The sequence below is a fragment of the Rhinoderma darwinii genome, chromosome 2 (genome assembly GCF_050947455.1).
Source record: "Rhinoderma darwinii isolate aRhiDar2 chromosome 2, aRhiDar2.hap1, whole genome shotgun sequence".
NCBI lineage: Eukaryota > Metazoa > Chordata > Amphibia > Anura > Rhinodermatidae > Rhinoderma > Rhinoderma darwinii.
The window spans coordinates 234266355-234281481 of record NC_134688.1 but is presented as its reverse complement, the minus strand read 5'-3'; the positions used below and the strand labels follow the sequence as shown (position 1 = coordinate 234281481).

The 15127-nt window shown below is 38.5% G+C and overlaps 1 protein-coding gene and 10 non-coding genes across 16 annotated transcripts in view; all 11 read left to right on the top strand.

The window, feature by feature from the left end:
- The window catches only part of TEX14 (testis expressed 14, intercellular bridge forming factor), a 532366-nt gene that overhangs the window by 265503 nt on the left and 251736 nt on the right, over window positions 1-15127 (top strand). The gene's annotated exons all lie outside the window — the stretch shown is intronic.
- On the top strand, window positions 589-806 carry LOC142747700 (small nucleolar RNA U3). The gene has a single exon (XR_012881964.1). It is a non-coding gene; the product is annotated as a small nucleolar RNA U3 (small nucleolar RNA).
- Window positions 2157-2374, top strand: LOC142747631 (small nucleolar RNA U3). Its single transcript, XR_012881903.1, has one exon. It is a non-coding gene; the product is annotated as a small nucleolar RNA U3 (small nucleolar RNA).
- LOC142747754 (small nucleolar RNA U3) lies at window positions 3719-3936 on the top strand. The gene has a single exon (XR_012882010.1). It is a non-coding gene; the product is annotated as a small nucleolar RNA U3 (small nucleolar RNA).
- LOC142747680 (small nucleolar RNA U3) lies at window positions 5284-5501 on the top strand. The gene has a single exon (XR_012881946.1). It is a non-coding gene; the product is annotated as a small nucleolar RNA U3 (small nucleolar RNA).
- On the top strand, window positions 6849-7066 carry LOC142747737 (small nucleolar RNA U3). The gene has a single exon (XR_012881994.1). It is a non-coding gene; the product is annotated as a small nucleolar RNA U3 (small nucleolar RNA).
- On the top strand, window positions 8420-8637 carry LOC142747630 (small nucleolar RNA U3). The gene has a single exon (XR_012881902.1). It is a non-coding gene; the product is annotated as a small nucleolar RNA U3 (small nucleolar RNA).
- Window positions 9988-10205, top strand: LOC142747675 (small nucleolar RNA U3). The gene has a single exon (XR_012881941.1). It is a non-coding gene; the product is annotated as a small nucleolar RNA U3 (small nucleolar RNA).
- On the top strand, window positions 11553-11770 carry LOC142747629 (small nucleolar RNA U3). Its single transcript, XR_012881901.1, has one exon. It is a non-coding gene; the product is annotated as a small nucleolar RNA U3 (small nucleolar RNA).
- On the top strand, window positions 13106-13323 carry LOC142747699 (small nucleolar RNA U3). Its single transcript, XR_012881963.1, has one exon. It is a non-coding gene; the product is annotated as a small nucleolar RNA U3 (small nucleolar RNA).
- On the top strand, window positions 14671-14888 carry LOC142747707 (small nucleolar RNA U3). The gene has a single exon (XR_012881969.1). It is a non-coding gene; the product is annotated as a small nucleolar RNA U3 (small nucleolar RNA).

Genomic DNA, 15127 nt, shown 5'->3' with positions numbered 1-15127 from the left:
AGTTTTTTTGTATAAACTCTTTTTATTTAAAGCAGTTGCAAAGAAATACATCAGCAATTACATAAATCGTAAAAAAGGCAGCATTTATGCCTGGCACATTAATACTTTATGACCCCTATGGCCGTTACATATTTCTTAAAGGTACTATCTTGAACACGAAAATTACTTTAGTGGGAGGAGGAGGAGGAGGGACGGAATACATGGCCGTCACTCGGGACACATTCCGGTGATGGCCGTGTATTACCCGGCGCCATAGACTTCTATGGGAGCCGGACGGCCAGGAGAATGGCCGAAAATAGGGCATGTCCCAGTTTTTTGACCACTGGATTTACCGGGCCGTCAAAAAAATCGGTTGTGTGAATAACCCCATTTGGGGTCTATTGTTTTTACTGCGGCCGTGTGACGCCCGTTTTGCGAACGGTCGTCACACGGCCGGGAAATGCTGTCTAACACTGCAGTCACGGCTCTAACCATTTACAAGGTCTCAATGTTTACAGGAGTCTCTATGTCTCAGGTTGTGTGGATGTCTCTCTAATGTTACACATAGGGTCCTATCCCCCGGAGTGTCGTTCTAGCAAGTCAAGGGTTAAGACTGTACTTTCAGGGATCATTTCTATAGTGTGTAACTGCGGAAATGTGCTCTAAAGTGTCTAAATGCACCAACCACGAGGAAGAGCTGTAGTGATCTCTCCTGAGCGGGAAGTGAGCTCTCAGATCTGCTTCATTGTAGGTTCTGATTGCTGTTGATGACTGTTCTCCTTCTTTTTCACAGAGAGGGTGGAGGGGGAGATCTCAAACTGAGTGGTTGCTTCTCAATCTGTACAGAATAATAGTATGAGATGTAGATTTGCTTTTTATCTCTTGATTCATAGCAGTTTGTCATTCTCTACCATCAAAGAACAATTATCTTTCAAATTCAAGTAAATTGACGGCTTTTTCTTTGTACGAGAATTTTTAATTGTATTGCACTATATAATGTAATGGGAGATGGAAAAAGAATCTTTGTGGTGGTAAAGTTGGAAAAACTGTGATTCGTCAGTTTTTTTTGGCTTTCGTTATTACGGCGTTCACCGTGCAGTAAAAAATTACAACTTAACTTTATTCTGCGGGTTAATATGATTACGGCGATACCAGATTTATCATTTTTTTTTTAATGTTTTACTATTTTTACAAAGAAAATTACGTGCTTTGAGTCACAATATTATGAGAGCCCTAACGTTTTTATTTTTCTTTCGTTTGACTGGTGCGAGGGCTTATTTTTGTGTCACGAGTTTTTATTGGTACTATTTTTGGTACATGTGAGTTTTTGTTCACTTTTAATTACATCTTTTATTAGAGTTAATGTGGCCCAAAAACAGCGATTATGGCGTTTTGAAATTTCTTTATGGGGTTCACTGTGTGGGTTAAATAATGTTATATTGTAATAGTTTCGACTTTTACGGGCGTGGTGATATCAATTTTGTTTATTTATTTTGGTTTTTTTTTAATTTATTAAAGTTTTTTAAACTTTTACTTTTATTTTTTTGAACACTACTAAAAACTTTATTTTCTTTAGTTTTTTTGTATAAACTCTTTTTATTTAAAGCAGTTGCAAAGAAATACATCAGCAATTACATAAATCGTAAAAAAGGCAGCATTTATGCCTGGCACATCAATACTTTATGACCCCTATGGCCGTTACATATTTCTTAAAGGTACTATCTTGAACACGAAAATTACTTTAGTGGGAGGAGGAGGAGGAGGAGGAGGAGGAGGAGGGACGGAATACATGGCCGTCACTCGGGACACATTCCGGTGATGGCCGTGTATTACCCGGCCCCATAGACTTCTATGGGAGCCGGACGGCCAGGAGAATGGCCGAAAATAGGGCATGTCCCAGTTTTTTGACCACTGGATTTACCGGGCCGTCAAAAAAATCGGTTGTGTGAATAACCCCATTTGGGGTCTATTGTTTTTACTGCGGCCGTGTGACGCCCGTTTTGCGAACGGTCGTCACACGGCCGGGAAAAGCTGTCTAACACTGCAGTCACGGCTCTAACCATTTACAAGGTCTCAATGTTTACAGGAGTCTCTATGTCTCAGGTTGTGTGGATGTCTCTCTAATGTTACACATAGGGTCCTATCCCCCGGAGTGTCGTTCTAGCAAGTCAAGGGTTAAGACTGTACTTTCAGGGATCATTTCTATAGTGTGTAACTGCGGAAATGTGCTCTAAAGTGTCTAAATGCACCAACCACGAGGAAGAGCTGTAGTGATCTCTCCTGAGCGGGAAGTGAGCTCTCAGATCTGCTTCATTGTAGGTTCTGATTGCTGTTGATGACCGTTCTCCTTCTTTTTCACAGAGAGGGTGGAGGGGGAGATCTCAAACTGAGTGGTTGCTTCTCAATCTGTACAGAATAATAGTATGAGATGTAGATTTGCTTTTTATCTCTTGATTCATAGCAGTTTGTCATTCTCTACCATCAAAGAACAATTATCTTTCAAATTCAAGTAAATTGACGGCTTTTTCTTTGTACGAGAATTTTTAATTGTATTGCACTATATAATGTAATGGGAGATGGAAAAAGAATCTTTGTGGTGGTAAAGTTGGAAAAACTGTAATTCGTCAGTTTTTTTTGGCTTTCGTTATTACGGCGTTCACCGTGCAGTAAAAAATTACAACTTAACTTTATTCTGCGGGTTAATATGATTACGGCGATACCAGATTTATCAATTTTTTTTTAATGTTTTACTATTTTTACAAAGAAAATTACGTGCTTTGAGTCACAATATTATGAGAGCCCTAACGTTTTTATTTTTCTTTCGTTTGACTGGTGCGAGGGCTTATTTTTGTGTCACGAGTTTTTATTGGTACTATTTTTGGTACATGTGAGTTTTTGTTCACTTTTAATTACATCTTTTATTAGAGTTAATGTGGCCCAAAAACAGCGATTATGGCGTTTTGAAATTTCTTTATGGGGTTCACTGTGTGGGTTAAATAATGTTATATTGTAATAGTTTCGACTTTTACGGGCGTGGTGATATCAATTTTGTTTATTTATTTTGGTTTTTTTAAAATTTATTAAAGTTTTTTAAACTTTTACTTTTATTTTTTTGAACACTACTAAAAACTTTATTTTCTTTAGTTTTTTTGTATAAACTCTTTTTATTTAAAGCAGTTGCAAAGAAATACATCAGCAATTACATAAATCGTAAAAAAGGCAGCATTTATGCCTGGCACATTAATACTTTATGACCCCTATGGCCGTTACATATTTCTTAAAGGTACTATCTTGAACACGAAAATTACTTTAGTGGGAGGAGGAGGAGGAGGAGGAGGAGGGACGGAATACATGGCCGTCACTCGGGACACATTCCGGTGATGGCCGTGTATTACCCGGCCCCATAGACTTCTATGGGAGCCGGACGGCCAGGAGAATGGCCGAAAATAGGGCATGTCCCAGTTTTTTGACCACTGGATTTACGGGGCCGTCAAAAAAATCGGTTGTGTGAATAACCCCATTTGGGGTCTATTGTTTTTACTGCGGCCGTGTGACGCCCGTTTTGCGAACGGTCGTCACACGGCCGGGAAAAGCTGTCTAACACTGCAGTCACGGCTCTAACCATTTACAAGGTCTCAATGTTTACAGGAGTCTCTATGTCTCAGGTTGTGTGGATGTCTCTCTAATGTTACACATAGGGTCCTATCCCCCGGAGTGTCGTTCTAGCAAGTCAAGGGTTAAGACTGTACTTTCAGGGATTATTTCTATAGTGTTCAACTGCGGAAATGTGCTCTAAAGTGTCTAAATGCACCAACCACGAGGAAGAGCTGTAGTGATCTCTCCTGAGCGGGAAGTGAGCTCTCAGATCTGCTTCATTGTAGGTTCTGATTGCTGTTGATGACCGTTCTCCTTCTTTTTCACAGAGAGGGTGGAGGGGGAGATCTCAAACTGAGTGGTTGCTTCTCAATCTGTACAGAATAATAGTATGAGATGTAGATTTGCTTTTTATCTCTTGATTCATAGCAGTTTGTCATTCTCTACCATCAAAGAACAATTATCTTTCAAATTCAAGTAAATTGACGGCTTTTTCTTTGTACGAGAATTTTTAATTGTATTGCACTATATAATGTAATGGGAGATGGAAAAAGAATCTTTGTGGTGGTAAAGTTGGAAAAACTGTGATTCGTCAGTTTTTTTTGGCTTTCGTTATTACGGCGTTCACCGTGCAGTAAAAAATTACAACTTAACTTTATTCTGCGGGTTAATATGATTACGGCGATACCAGATTTATCAATTTTTTTTTAATGTTTTACTATTTTTACAAAGAAAATTACGTGCTTTGAGTCACAATATTATGAGAGCCCTAACGTTTTTATTTTTCTTTCGTTTGACTGGTGCGAGGGCTTATTTTTGTGTCACGAGTTTTTATTGGTACTATTTTTGGTACATGTGAGTTTTTGTTCACTTTTAATTACATCTTTTATTAGAGTTAATGTGGCCCAAAAACAGCGATTATGGCGTTTTGAAATTTCTTCATGGGGTTCACTGTGTGGGTTAAATAATGTTATATTGTAATAGTTTCGACTTTTACGGGCATGGTGATATCAATTTTGTTTATTTATTTTGGTTTTTTTAAAATTTATTAAAGTTTTTTAAACTTTTACTTTTATTTTTTTGAACACTTCTAAAAACTTTATTTTCTTTAGTTTTTTTGTATAAACTCTTTTTATTTAAAGCAGTTGCAAAGAAATACATCAGCAATTACATAAATCGTAAAAAAGGCAGCATTTATGCCTGGCACATTAATACTTTATGACCCCTATGGCCGTTACATATTTCTTAAAGGTACTATCTTGAACACGAAAATTACTTTAGTGGGAGGAGGAGGAGGAGGAGGAGGAGGAGGGACGGAATACATGGCCGTCACTCGGGACACATTCCGGTGATGGCCGTGTATTACCCGGCCCCATAGACTTCTATGGGAGCCGGACGGCCAGGAGAATGGCCGAAAATAGGGCATGTCCCAGTTTTTTGACCACTGGATTTACCGGGCCGTCAAAAAAATCGGTTGTGTGAATAACCCCATTTGGGGTCTATTGTTTTTACTGCGGCCGTGTGACGCCCGTTTTGCGAACGGTCGTCACACGGCCGGGAAAAGCTGTCTAACACTGCAGTCACGGCTCTAACCATTTACAAGGTCTCAATGTTTACAGGAGTCTCTATGTCTCAGGTTGTGTGGATGTCTCTCTAATGTTACACATAGGGTCCTATCCCCCGGAGTGTCGTTCTAGCAAGTCAAGGGTTAAGACTGTACTTTCAGGGATCATTTCTATAGTGTGCAACTGCGGAAATGTGCTCTAAAGTGTCTAAATGCACCAACCACGAGGAAGAGCTGTAGTGATCTCTCCTGAGCGGGAAGTGAGCTCTCAGATCTGCTTCATTGTAGGTTCTGATTGCTGTTGATGACCGTTCTCCTTCTTTTTCACAGAGAGGGTGGAGGGGGAGATCTCAAACTGAGTGGTTGCTTCTCAATCTGTACAGAATAATAGTATGAGATGTAGATTTGCTTTTTATCTCTTGATTCATAGCAGTTTGTCATTCTCTACCATCAAAGAACAATTATCTTTCAAATTCAAGTAAATTGACGGCTTTTTCTTTGTACGAGAATTTTTAATTGTATTGCACTATATAATGTAATGGGAGATGGAAAAAGAATCTTTGTGGTGGTAAAGTTGGAAAAACTGTGATTCGTCAGTTTTTTTTGGCTTTCGTTATTACGGCGTTCACCGTGCAGTAAAAAATTACAACTTAACTTTATTCTGCGGGTTAATATGATTACGGCGATACCAGATTTATCAATTTTTTTTTAATGTTTTACTATTTTTACAAAGAAAATTACGTGCTTTGAGTCACAATATTATGAGAGCCCTAACGTTTTTATTTTTCTTTCGTTTGACTGGTGCGAGGGCTTATTTTTGTGTCACGAGTTTTTATTGGTACTATTTTTGGTACATGTGAGTTTTTGTTCACTTTTAATTACATCTTTTATTAGAGTTAATGTGGCCCAAAAACAGCGATTATGGCGTTTTGAAATTTCTTTATGGGGTTCACTGTGTGGGTTAAATAATGTTATATTGTAATAGTTTCGACTTTTACGGGCGTGGTGATATCAATTTTGTTTATTTATTTTGGTTTTTTTAAAATTTATTAAAGTTTTTTAAACTTTTACTTTTATTTTTTTGAACACTACTAAAAACTTTATTTTCTTTAGTTTTTTTGTATAAACTCTTTTTATTTAAAGCAGTTGCAAAGAAATACATCAGCAATTACATAAATCGTAAAAAAGGCAGCATTTATGCCTGGCACATTAATACTTTATGACCCCTATGGCCGTTACATATTTCTTAAAGGTACTATCTTGAACACGAAAATTACTTTAGTGGGAGGAGGAGGAGGAGGAGGAGGAGGAGGGACGGAATACATGGCCGTCACTCGGGACACATTCCGGTGATGGCCGTGTATTACCCGGCCCCATAGACTTCTATGGGAGCCGGACGGCCAGGAGAATGGCCGAAAATAGGGCATGTCCCAGTTTTTTGACCACTGGATTTACGGGGCCGTCAAAAAAATCGGTTGTGTGAATAACCCCATTTGGGGTCTATTGTTTTTACTGCGGCCGTGTGACGCCCGTTTTGCGAACGGTCGTCACACGGCCGGGAAAAGCTGTCTAACACTGCAGTCACGGCTCTAACCATTTACAAGGTCTCAATGTTTACAGGAGTCTCTATGTCTCAGGTTGTGTGGATGTCTCTCTAATGTTACACATAGGGTCCTATCCCCCGGAGTGTCGTTCTAGCAAGTCAAGGGTTAAGACTGTACTTTCAGGGATCATTTCTATAGTGTTCAACTGCGGAAATGTGCTCTAAAGTGTCTAAATGCACCAACCACGAGGAAGAGCTGTAGTGATCTCTCCTGAGCAGGAAGTGAGCTCTCAGATCTGCTTCATTGTAGGTTCTGATTGCTGTTGATGACTGTTCTCCTTCTTTTTCACAGAGAGGGTGGAGGGGGAGATCTCAAACTGAGTGGTTGCTTCTCAATCTGTACAGAATAATAGTATGAGATGTAGATTTGCTTTTTATCTCTTGATTCATAGCAGTTTGTCATTCTCTACCATCAAAGAACAATTATCTTTCAAATTCAAGTAAATTGGCGGCTTTTTCTTTGTACGAGAATTTTTAATTGTATTGCACTATATAATGTAATGGGAGATGGAAAAAGAATCTTTGTGGTGGTAAAGTTGGAAAAACTGTGATTCGTCAGTTTTTTTTGGCTTTCGTTATTACGGCGTTCACCGTGCAGTAAAAAATTACAACTTAACTTTATTCTGCGGGTTAATATGATTACGGCGATACCAGATTTATCAATTTTTTTTAAATGTTTTACTATTTTTACAAAGAAAATTACGTGCTTTGAGTCACAATATTATGAGAGCCCTAACGTTTTTATTTTTCTTTCGTTTGACTGGTGCGAGGGCTTATTTTTGTGTCACGAGTTTTTATTGGTACTATTTTTGGTACATGTGAGTTTTTGTTCACTTTTAATTACATCTTTTATTAGAGTTAATGTGGCCCAAAAACAGCGATTATGGCGTTTTGAAATTTCTTCATGGGGTTCACTGTGTGGGTTAAATAATGTTATATTGTAATAGTTTCGACTTTTACGGGCATGGTGATATCAATTTTGTTTATTTATTTTGGTTTTTTTAAAATTTATTAAAGTTTTTTAAACTTTTACTTTTATTTTTTTGAACACTTCTAAAAACTTTATTTTCTTTAGTTTTTTTGTATAAACTCTTTTTATTTAAAGCAGTTGCAAAGAAATACATCAGCAATTACATAAATCGTAAAAAAGGCAGCATTTATGCCTGGCACATTAATACTTTATGACCCCTATGGCCGTTACATATTTCTTAAAGGTACTATCTTGAACACGAAAATTACTTTAGTGGGAGGAGGAGGAGGAGGAGGAGGAGGAGGAGGAGGGACGGAATACATGGCCGTCACTCGGGACACATTCCGGTGATGGCCGTGTATTACCCGGCCCCATAGACTTCTATGGGAGCCGGACGGCCAGGAGAATGGCCGAAAATAGGGCATGTCCCAGTTTTTTGACCACTGGATTTACCGGGCCGTCCAAAAAATCGGTTGTGTGAATAACCCCATTTGGGGTCTATTGTTTTTACTGCGGCCGTGTGACGCCCGTTTTGCGAACGGTCGTCACACGGCCGGGAAAAGCTGTCTAACACTGCAGTCACGGCTCTAACCATTTACAAGGTCTCAATGTTTACAGGAGTCTCTATGTCTCAGGTTGTGTGGATGTCTCTCTAATGTTACACATAGGGTCCTATCCCCCGGAGTGTCGTTCTAGCAAGTCAAGGGTTAAGACTGTACTTTCAGGGATCATTTCTATAGTGTGTAACTGCGGAAATGTGCTCTAAAGTGTCTAAATGCACCAACCACGAGGAAGAGCTGTAGTGATCTCTCCTGAGCGGGAAGTGAGCTCTCAGATCTGCTTCATTGTAGGTTCTGATTGCTGTTGATGACCGTTCTCCTTCTTTTTCACAGAGAGGGTGGAGGGGGAGATCTCAAACTGAGTGGTTGCTTCTCAATCTGTACAGAATAATAGTATGAGATGTAGATTTGCTTTTTATCTCTTGATTCATAGCAGTTTGTCATTCTCTACCATCAAAGAACAATTATCTTTCAAATTCAAGTAAATTGACGGCTTTTTCTTTGTACGAGAATTTTTAATTGTATTGCACTATATAATGTAATGGGAGATGGAAAAAGAATCTTTGTGGTGGTAAAGTTGGAAAAACTGTGATTCGTCAGTTTTTTTTGGCTTTCGTTATTACGGCGTTCACCGTGCAGTAAAAAATTACAACTTAACTTTATTCTGCGGGTTAATATGATTACGGCGATACCAGATTTATCAATTTTTTTTTAATGTTTTACTATTTTTACAAAGAAAATTACGTGCTTTGAGTCACAATATTATGAGAGCCCTAACGTTTTTATTTTTCTTTCGTTTGACTGGTGCGAGGGCTTATTTTTGTGTCACGAGTTTTTATTGGTACTATTTTTGGTACATGTGAGTTTTTGTTCACTTTTAATTACATCTTTTATTAGAGTTAATGTGGCCCAAAAACAGCGATTATGGCGTTTTGAAATTTCTTTATGGGGTTCACTGTGTGGGTTAAATAATGTTATATTGTAATAGTTTCGACTTTTACGGGCGTGGTGATATCAATTTTGTTTATTTATTTTGTTTTTTTTTAAATTTATTAAAGTTTTTTAAACTTTTACTTTTATTTTTTTGAACACTACTAAAAACTTTATTTTCTTTAGTTTTTTTGTATAAACTCTTTTTATTTAAAGCAGTTGCAAAGAAATACATCAGCAATTACATAAATCGTAAAAAAGGCAGCATTTATGCCTGGCACATTAATACTTTATGACCCCTATGGCCGTTACATATTTCTTAAAGGTACTATCTTGAACACGAAAATTACTTTAGTGGGAGGAGGAGGAAGAGGAGGAGGAGGAGGAGGGACGGAATACATGGCCGTCACTCGGGACACATTCCGGTGATGGCCGTGTATTACCCGGCCCCATAGACTTCTATGGGAGCCGGACGGCCAGGAGAATGGCCGAAAATAGGGCATGTCCCAGTTTTTTGACCACTGGATTTACCGGGCCGTCAAAAAAATCGGTTGTGTGAATAACCCCATTTGGGGTCTATTGTTTTTACTGCGGCCGTGTGACGCCCGTTTTGCGAACGGTCGTCACACGGCCGGGAAAAGCTGTCTAACACTGCAGTCACGGCTCTAACCATTTACAAGGTCTCAATGTTTACAGGAGTCTCTATGTCTCAGGTTGTGTGGATGTCTCTCTAATGTTACACATAGGGTCCTATCCCCCGGAGTGTCGTTCTAGCAAGTCAAGGGTTAAGACTGTACTTTCAGGGATCATTTCTATAGTGTGTAACTGCGGAAATGTGCTCTAAAGTGTCTAAATGCACCAACCACGAGGAAGAGCTGTAGTGATCTCTCCTGAGCGGGAAGTGAGCTCTCAGATCTGCTTCATTGTAGGTTCTGATTGCTGTTGATGACCGTTTTCCTTCTTTTTCACAGAGAGGGTGGAGGGGGAGATCTCAAACTGAGTGGTTGCTTCTCAATCTGTACAGAATAATAGTATGAGATGTAGATTTGCTTTTTATCTCTTGATTCATAGCAGTTTGTCATTCTCTACCATCAAAGAACAATTATCTTTCAAATTCAAGTAAATTGACGGCTTTTTCTTTGTACGAGAATTTTTAATTGTATTGCACTATATAATGTAATGGGAGATGGAAAAAGAATCTTTGTGGTGGTAAAGTTGGAAAAACTGTGATTCGTCAGTTTTTTTTGGCTTTCGTTATTACGGCGTTCACCGTGCAGTAAAAAATTACAACTTAACTTTATTCTGCGGGTTAATATGATTACGGCGATACCAGATTTATCAATTTTTTTTTAATGTTTTACTATTTTTACAAAGAAAATTACGTGCTTTGAGTCACAATATTATGAGAGCCCTAACGTTTTTATTTTTCTTTCGTTTGACTGGTGCGAGGGCTTATTTTTGTGTCACGAGTTTTTATTGGTACTATTTTTGGTACATGTGAGTTTTTGTTCACTTTTAATTACATCTTTTATTAGAGTTAATGTGGCCCAAAAACAGCGATTATGGCGTTTTGAAATTTCTTTATGGGGTTCACTGTGTGGGTTAAATAATGTTATATTGTAATAGTTTCGACTTTTACGGGCGTGGTGATATCAATTTTGTTTATTTATTTTGTTTTTTTTTAAATTTATTAAAGTTTTTTAAACTTTTACTTTTATTTTTTTGAACACTACTAAAAACTTTATTTTCTTTAGTTTTTTTGTATAAACTCTTTTTATTTAAAGCAGTTGCAAAGAAATACATCAGCAATTACATAAATCGTAAAAAAGGCAGCATTTATGCCTGGCACATTAATACTTTATGACCCCTATGGCCGTTACATATTTCTTAAAGGTACTATCTTGAACACGAAAATTACTTTAGTGGGAGGAGGAGGAGGAGGAGGAGGAGGAGGGACGGAATACATGGCCGTCACTCGGGACACATTCCGGTGATGGCCGTGTATTACCCGGCCCCATAGACTTCTATGGGAGCCGGACGGCCAGGAGAATGGCCGAAAATAGGGCATGTCCCAGTTTTTTGACCACTGGATTTACCGGGCCGTCAAAAAAATCGGTTGTGTGAATAACCCCATTTGGGGTCTATTGTTTTTACTGCGGCCGTGTGCCGCCCGTTTTGCGAACGGTCGTCACACGGCCGGGAAAAGCTGTCTAACACTGCAGTCACGGCTCTAACCATTTACAAGGTCTCAATGTTTACAGGAGTCTCTATGTCTCAGGTTGTGTGGATGTCTCTCTAATGTTACACATAGGGTCCTATCCCCCGGAGTGTCGTTCTAGCAAGTCAAGGGTTAAGACTGTACTTTCAGGGATCATTTCTATAGTGTGTAACTGCGGAAATGTGCTCTAAAGTGTCTAAATGCACCAACCACGAGGAAGAGCTGTAGTGATCTCTCCTGAGCGGGAAGTGAGCTCTCAGATCTGCTTCATTGTAGGTTCTGATTGCTGTTGATGACCGTTCTCCTTCTTTTTCACAGAGAGGGTGGAGGGGGAGATCTCAAACTGAGTGGTTGCTTCTCAATCTGTACAGAATAATAGTATGAGATGTAGATTTGCTTTTTATCTCTTGATTCATAGCAGTTTGTCATTTTCTACCATCAAAGAACAATTATCTTTCAAATTCAAGTAAATTGACGGCTTTTTCTTTGTACGAGAATTTTTAATTGTATTGCACTATATAATGTAATGGGAGATGGAAAAAGAATCTTTGTGGTGGTAAAGTTGGAAAAACTGTGATTCGTCAGTTTTTTTTGGCTTTCGTTATTACGGCGTTCACCGTGCAGTAATAAATTACAACTTAACTTTATTCTGCGGGTTAATATGATTACGGCGATACCAGATTTATCAATTTTTTTTTAATGTTTTACTATTTTTACAAAGAAAATTACGTGCTTTGAGTCACAATATTATGAGAGCCCTAACGTTTTTATTTTTCTTTCGTTTGACTGGTGCGAGGGCTTATTTTTGTGTCACGAGTTTTTATTGGTACTATTTTTGGTACATGTGAGTTTTTGTTCACTTTTAATTACATCTTTTATTAGAGTTAATGTGGCCCAAAAACAGCGATTATGGCGTTTTGAAATTTCTTTATGGGGTTCACTGTGTGTGTTAAATAATGTTATATTGTAATAGTTTCGACTTTTACGGGCGTGGTGATATCAATTTTGTTTATTTATTTTGGTTTTTTTTAAATTTATTAAAGTTTTTTAAACTTTTACTTTTATTTTTTTGAACACTACTAAAAACTTTATTTTCTTTAGTTTTTTTGTATAAACTCTTTTTATTTAAAGCAGTTGCAAAGAAATACATCAGCAATTACATAAATCGTAAAAAAGGCAGCATTTATGCCTGGCACATTAATACTTTATGACCCCTATGGCCGTTACATATTTCTTAAAGGTACTATCTTGAACACGAAAATTACTTTAGTGGGAGGAGGAGGAGGAGGGACGGAATACATGGCCGTCACTCGGGACACATTCCGGTGATGGCCGTGTATTACCCGGCCCCATAGACTTCTATGGGAGCCGGACGGCCAGGAGAATGGCCGAAAATAGGGCATGTCCCAGTTTTTTGACCACTGGATTTACCGGGCCGTCAAAAAAATCGGTTGTGTGAATAACCCCATTTGGGGTCTATTGTTTTTACTGCGGCCGTGTGACGCCCGTTTTGCGAACGGTCGTCACACGGCCGGGAAATGCTGTCTAACACTGCAGTCACGGCTCTAACCATTTACAAGGTCTCAATGTTTACAGGAGTCTCTATGTCTCAGGTTGTGTGGATGTCTCTCTAATGTTACACATAGGGTCCTATCCCCCGGAGTGTCGTTCTAGCAAGTCAAGGGTTAAGACTGTACTTTCAGGGATCATTTCTATAGTGTGTAACTGCGGAAATGTGCTCTAAAGTGTCTAAATGCACCAACCACGAGGAAGAGCTGTAGTGATCTCTCCTGAGCGGGAAGTGAGCTCTCAGATCTGCTTCATTGTAGGTTCTGATTGCTGTTGATGACTGTTCTCCTTCTTTTTCACAGAGAGGGTGGAGGGGGAGATCTCAAACTGAGTGGTTGCTTCTCAATCTGTACAGAATAATAGTATGAGATGTAGATTTGCTTTTTATCTCTTGATTCATAGCAGTTTGTCATTCTCTACCATCAAAGAACAATTATCTTTCAAATTCAAGTAAATTGACGGCTTTTTCTTTGTACGAGAATTTTTAATTGTATTGCACTATATAATGTAATGGGAGATGGAAAAAGAATCTTTGTGGTGGTAAAGTTGGAAAAACTGTGATTCGTCAGTTTTTTTTGGCTTTCGTTATTACGGCGTTCACCGTGCAGTAAAAAATTACAACTTAACTTTATTCTGCGGGTTAATATGATTACGGCGATACCAGATTTATCATTTTTTTTTTAATGTTTTACTATTTTTACAAAGAAAATTACGTGCTTTGAGTCACAATATTATGAGAGCCCTAACGTTTTTATTTTTCTTTCGTTTGACTGGTGCGAGGGCTTATTTTTGTGTCACGAGTTTTTATTGGTACTATTTTTGGTACATGTGAGTTTTTGTTCACTTTTAATTACATCTTTTATTAGAGTTAATGTGGCCCAAAAACAGCGATTATGGCGTTTTGAAATTTCTTTATGGGGTTCACTGTGTGGGTTAAATAATGTTATATTGTAATAGTTTCGACTTTTACGGGCGTGGTGATATCAATTTTGTTTATTTATTTTGTTTTTTTTTTAATTTATTAAAGTTTTTTAAACTTTTACTTTTATTTTTTTGAACACTACTAAAAACTTTATTTTCTTTCGTTTTTTTGTATAAACTCTTTTTATTTAAAGCAGTTGCAAAGAAATACATCAGCAATTACATAAATCGTAAAAAAGGCAGCATTTATGCCTGGCACATTAATATTTTATGACCCCTATGGCCGTTACATATTTCTTAAAGGTACTATCTTGAACACGAAAATTACTTTAGTGGGAGGAGGAGGAGGAGGAGGAGGAGGAGGGACGGAATACATGGCCGTCACTCGGGACACATTCCGGTGATGGCCGTGTATTACCCGGCCCCATAGACTTCTATGGGAGCCGGACGGCCAGGAGAATGGCCGAAAATAGGGCATGTCCCAGTTTTTTGACCACTGGATTTACCGGGCCGTCAAAAAAATCGGTTGTGTGAATAACCCCATTTGGGGTCTATTGTTTTTACTGCGGCCGTGTGACGCCCGTTTTGCGAACGGTCGTCACACGGCCGGGAAATGCTGTCTAACACTGCAGTCACGGCTCTAACCATTTACAAGGTCTCAATGTTTACAGGAGTCTCTATGTCTCAGGTTGTGTGGATGTCTCTCTAATGTTACACATAGGGTCCTATCCCCCGGAGTGTCGTTCTAGCAAGTCAAGGGTTAAGACTGTACTTTCAGGGATCATTTCTATAGTGTGTAACTGCGGAAATGTGCTCTAAAGTGTCTAAATGCATCAACCACGAGGAAGAGCTGTAGTGATCTCTCCTGAGCGGGAAGTGAGCTCTCAGATCTGCTTCATTGTAGGTTCTGATTGCTGTTGATGACCGTTCTCCTTCTTTTTCACAGAGAGGGTGGAGGGGGAGATCTTTAACTGAGTGGTTGCTTCTCAATCTGTACAGAATAATAGTATGAGATGTAGATTTGCTTTTTATCTCTTGATTCATAGCAGTTTGTCATTCTCTACCATCAAAGAACAATTATCTTTCAAATTCAAGTAAATTGACGGCTTTTTCTTTGTACGAGAATTTTTAATTGTATTGCACTATATAATGTAATGGGAGATGGAAAAAGAATCTTTGTGGTGGTAAAGTTGGAAAAACTGTGATTCGTCAGTTTTTT